The sequence below is a fragment of the Salmo trutta genome, chromosome 14 (genome assembly GCF_901001165.1).
Source record: "Salmo trutta chromosome 14, fSalTru1.1, whole genome shotgun sequence".
Classification (NCBI taxonomy): domain Eukaryota; kingdom Metazoa; phylum Chordata; class Actinopteri; order Salmoniformes; family Salmonidae; genus Salmo; species Salmo trutta.
In genome coordinates, this window is record NC_042970.1 from 43,813,868 (window position 1) to 43,819,943 (window position 6,076).

The window sequence follows — 6,076 nt, forward strand, 5'->3', positions numbered from 1 at the left end:
ATCCTACCCTGCCTTTCTAAGGTCTTCGAAAGCCAAGTCAACAAACAGATTACCGACTATTTTGAATCCCACCGCACCCTCTCCGCTATGCAATCTGGTTTCAGAGCTGGTCATGGGTGCACCTCAGCCACGCTCAAGGTCCTAAACGACATCGTAACCGCCATCGATAAGAAACATTACTGTGCTGCCGTATTCATTGACCTGGCCAAAGCTTTTGACTCTGTTAATCACCACATCCTCATCGGCAGACTTAGTAGCCTTGGTTTCTCAAACGATTGCATCGCCTGGTTCACCAACTACTTCTCTGACAGAGTTCAGTGTGTCAAATCGGAGGGCCTACTGTCTGGACCTCTGGCAGTCTCTATGGGGGTACCACAGGGTTCAATTCTTGGGCCAACTCTTTTCTCTGTATACATAAATGATGTCGCTCTTGCTGCTGGTGAATCTCTGATCCACCTCTACGCAGACGACACCATTCTGTATACTTCTGGCCCTTCTTTGGACACTGTGTTAACAACCCTCCAGACGAGCTTCAATGCCATTCAACTCTCCTTCCGTGGTCTCCAACTGCTCCTAAACACAAGTAAAACTAAATGCATGCTCTTCAACCGATCGCTGCCTGCACCTGCCCGCCCATCCAGCATAACTTCTCTGGACGGTTCTAACTTAGAATTTGTGGACAACTACAAATACCTAGGTGTCTGGTTAGACTGTAAACTCTCCTTCCAGACTCACATCAATCATCTCCAATCCAAAGTGAAATCTAGAATTGGCTTCCTATTTCGCAACAAAGCATCCTTCACTCATGCTGCCAAACATACCCTCGTAAAACTGACCATCCTACCAATCCTCGACTTCGGCGATGTCATTTACAAAATAGCCTCCAATACCCTACTCAACAAGCTGGATGCAGTCTATCACAGTGCCATCCGTTTTGTCACCAAAGCCCCATATACAACCCACCACTGCGACCTGTATGCTCTCGTTGGCTGGCCTTCACTTCATCATCGTCGCCAAACACATTGGCTCCAGGTCATCTACAAGACCCTGCTAGGTAAAGTCCCCCCTTATCTCCGCTCACTGGTCACCATAGCAGCACCCACCTGTAGCACGCGCTCCAGCAGGTATATCTCTCTGGTCACCCCTAAAGCCAACTCCTCCTTTGGTCGTCTCTCCTTCCAGTTCTCAGCTGCCAATGATTGGAACGAACTACAAAAATCTCTAAAACTGGAAACACTTATCTCCCTCACTAGCTTTAAGCACCAGCTGTCAGAGCAGCTCACAGATCTCTGCACCTGTACATAGCCCATCTTTAATTGAGCCCAAACTACTACCTTTTCCCCTACTGTATTTATTTATTTTATTTATTTTGCTCCTTTGCACCATATTATTTATATTTTAACTTTTAACTTTCTTCAAACTACAAATCTACCATTCCAGTGTTTTTTCTTGCCATACTTTATTTACTTTGCCACCATGGCATTTTTTTGCCTTTACCTCCATTATCTCACATCATTTGCTCACATTGTATATAGTCTTATTTTTTTCTACTGCATCATTGATTGTATGTTGTTTTACTCCATGTGTAACTCTGTGTTTTTGTATGTTGTCGAACTGCTTTGCTTTATCTTGGCCAGGTCGCAATTGTAAATGAGAACTTGTTCTCAACTTGCCTACCTGGTTAAATAAAGGTGAAATAAAAAATAAATAAATAAATTCTGTGGTGGAGGGGCAGCCAGCAGAAAATACAGAGCATAGGTGTTGGCGATCTTCTATAGTTGCGCTGTGATTGGCTCAGTGCTCTGTCACTCACAGGGACACTATGTCAATGTAAAATCTACAGGGTGAGCTAAAACTTTGGAACCCCTTTGGGTGCTGCCATAGATTTACATTAGAAGTGCCCATCCAAGAAGGCTCAAGGTCATTGGCCACAGTTAAAATGACATCAAATCACGTTATATCTACCGTAGCTTTGATTGGACTGATCATGTCAACATCATACCTTCAAAATCTTAGCTAACAAGCTAGACAAGCAGTCATCATCATGAATCACGTCGACAATCTACTGGAAAATCCTTTCCAATCCTTGTCATAAAGAGAAATAATAGATAAAACGTTTCGGTGCTCATAAACATTGGACATAAACATTACACAACAAATTGGAAATCACAAATTAAAAAATGATTTGTTTGGAAGCGCTGCAAATCAATCACTATTTTGCTTCCCCTACCTGCTATTCGGTGGAGAGGGTGTGTGGTCCAGGTCTGGGTTTAAGGGTATTTTTTCCAAGCTTAAAAGAATAAACATTCACATGCAAAACCATTGGGCCAGAAAAGGTTGAAGACATTGGCCATGCTGCCAATCCAGTATGACTTCTGCCGTGTTCAATACAACTGGAAACTCAGCACTGGGAAATCTCATACTTCAGTGAGTTCAATATAACTGGGAACTCACTGGGAAAATAAGTTTTGAACGGTCATCCAACTCGGAAATCGAAGGTGGGAACTTGGGCCTTTTACTAGAGCTCCAACCTGAAGATCACTGACATCATGATTTGACCATGTTTATTTCAGAGTTCCCAGTTGTCTTGAAAGCACAATAAATCCAGAGAATGCCAGACTTTGATGACAAAGTTTCATGACAAGATTTGACCACAAGAAGGACCGCCGTGCCACCTTCCTGTTCAAGTGAGCACAGCACAACGGTCAGTCCAAAAATGTATTGTATGCTGCTGCATAAAAGATGTAATATGCCAGGGAGATATGTATACTTTAGCTAAGAAAGTAATCCTAAATGCATGTTGTGTAGTAAGCTGTTAGTAGCCCATGAGCTTCACCCTAATTATTTGGTCCCTTTCCCCCTGATAACTTAGCTTACTGTTCTGACATGGTGGTGCACATATCAAATCAAATCAAATGTATTTGTCACATGCTCTGATTACAACAGGTGTAGACCTTACCGTGAAATGCTTACATAGAAGCCCTTAACCAACAATGCAGTTCAAGAAAGAGTTAAGAAAATATTTACTAAATAAACTAAAGTAAAAATGGTAAAATAAAAATGAGCACAATAAAAATAACAAGGCTATATACAGGGGGTACCAGTACCGAGTCAATGTGCGGGGGTACAGGTTAGTCAAGTTATTTTGTAGGGAGGGGTGGCGTGTCAATGTAAATAGTCCGGGTGGCCATTTGATTAATTGTTCAGCTGTCTTATGGCTTGGGGGTAGAAGCTGTTAAGGAGTATTTTGGTCCTAGACTTGGCGCTCCGGTTTTACTTGCTGTGTGGTAGCAGAGAGAACAGTCTATGACTTGACTGGCTGGAGTCTTTGACAATTTTTTGGGCCTTCGTCTGACACCGCCTAGTATACAGGTCCTGGATGATAGGAAGCTTGGTCCCAGTGATGTACTGGGCCATACGGCCTTATGGTCAGATGCCGAGCACTTGCCATAGCAGGTGGTGATGCAACCGGTCAGGATGGTCTCGATGGTGCAGTTGTAGAACTTTTTGAGGATCTGGGGACCCATCCCAAATCTTTTCAGTCTCCTGAGGGGGAAAAGGTGTTGTCATGCCCTCTTCATGACTGTCTTTGTGTGTTTGGACCATGATATTTTGTTGGTGATGTGGACACCAAGGAACTTGAAACTGATGTTAATTAATGGGGACCTGTTCGGCCTGCCTTTTCCTGTAGTCCATGATCAGCTCCTTTGTCTTGCTCACATTGAAGGAGAGGTTGTTGTCCTGGCACCACACTGCCAGATCTCTGACCTCTTCCCTATAGGCTGTCTCATCGTTGTCGATGATCAGGCCTACCACTGTTGTGTCGTCAGCAAACTTAATGATGGTGTTGTAGTCATGTTTGGCCACGCAGTCGTGGGTGAACAGGGAGTACAGGAGGGGACTAGGCACACACCCCTGAGGGGCCCGAGTGTTGAGGATCAGTGTGGCAGATGTGCTACGGTGGTCTGCTTGAAACATGTAGGTATTACAGACTCAGTCAGCGGTTAAAAATGTCCGTGAAGACACTTTCCAGTTGTTCCGCGCATGCTTTGAGTATACGTCCTGGTAATCTATATGGCCCTGCGGCTTTGTGAATGTTGACCTGTTAAAAGGTCTTGCTCACATCGGCTACCGAGAGCGTGATCACACAGTCATCTGAAATGGCTGGTGCTCTCATGCATGCTTCAGTGTTGCTTGCCTCGAAGCGAGCATAAAAGGCATTTAGCTCGTCTGGTAGGCTCACGTCACGGGGCAGCTCGAGCCTGGGTTTCCCTTTGTAGTCTGTAATAGTTTTCGAGCCCTGCCACATCCGACGAGCGTCAGAGCCAGTGTCGTAGGATTCAATCTTAGTCCTGTGTTGACGCTTTGCCTGTTTGATGGTTCGTCTGAGGGCGTAGCGGGATTTCTTATATGCGTCCCACTCCTTGAAAGCGGCAGCTCTAGCCTTTAGCTCGGTGCAGATGTTCCCTGTAATACATGGCTTCTGGTTGGGATATGTATGTACGGTCACTGTGGGGATGACGTCGTTGATGCACTTATTGATGAAGCCGGTAACTGTGGTGGTATACTCCTCAATGCCATTGGATGAATCCCGGAACATATTCCCGTCTGTGCTAGCAAAACAGTCCTATAGCGTTGCACCTGCGTCATCTTACTACCTCCATATTGAGCGAGTCACTGGTACTCCCTGCTTTAGTATTTGCTTGTAAGCAGGAATCAGGAGGATAGAATTATGGTCAGATTTGCCAAATGGATGGCGAGGGAGAGCTTTGTATGCATCTCTGTGTGTGGAGTAAAGGTGGTCGAGAGTTTTTTTCCCTCTGGTTGCACATGTGACATGCTGGTAGAAATGAGGTAAAACGGATTTAAGTTTGCCTGCATTAAAGTCTCTGGCCACTAGGAGCGCCGCTTCTGGATGAGCATTTTCTTGTTTGCTTATGGCCTTATACAGCTTGATGAGTGCGGTCTTAGTGCCAGCATTGATTTGTGGTGGTAAATAGATGGCTACAAATAATATAAACGAGAACTCTCTCGGTCGATAGTGTGGTCTACAGCTTATCATGAGGCACTCTACCTCAGGCGAGCAATACCTCGAGACTTCTTTAATATTAGAAATCACACACCAGCTATTATTTACAAATAGACACACATCCCCGACCCCCGTCTTACCAGACATAGCTTCTCTGTCCTGCCGATGCATGGAATACCCAGCCAGCTCTATAGTATCCGTGGCGTCTTTCAGCCACAACTCAGTGAAACATAAGATATTACAGTTTTTAATGTCCCGTTGGTAGGATATTCATAATCGTAGATCTTCCATTTTATTTTCCAGTGATTGCACATTGGTCAATAGTACAGATGGTAGTGGAAGATGCATTAAAGAGTAACAAGTACCTTTGGTTATCAGGGAAAATGTATGGAGTAAAAAGTACAATATTTTATTTAGAATGTAGTGAAGTACAAGTAAAAGTTGTCAGAAATATAAATGGTAAAGCAAAGTACTTTACAACACTGATTTGTTTAATTGGACAGGCTCACAGTAACCTGGATTCCTATCATATATCCTCATATTTTCCACCAGGGGGAACAATTGCTCTAAAAAGTCTCAAGATGACCCTATTGGCCCTTGCTGCTATGATATTAATTTACAGTCTTTAACCCATTAGCATGACTAGAAAAATGATGGTTGGAGGGAGAATCTGAACCCCAAAAATGTCAACCAGGAACATGAGAAACATAGCCTAGGCTACTTGTTGACTGTTGTATGCATTTCAGGTAACATGAGAGCATACATGAGAAATCAGTCATGGCACCAAGATCAATATTAGGCTCATACCTTCTCATCATATTCAAAGACTGCAAGAGGGGATGGCAAATATTATTGCCAGTCTCTAGTGCAGAGTGAGAATATACAGAAGTCAGCCTAACGCATCATCACATGAGAGCCTAGAAAACATGGATAGGCTAAATACAACGATACATTATTTCCATATTCTCTGAAGCAGACGAATCTGTTTCTCCCTTAATTAATTAGACAACACGCTGTCCAATAGGCTTCCAGGAGCAAAGGAAAAGG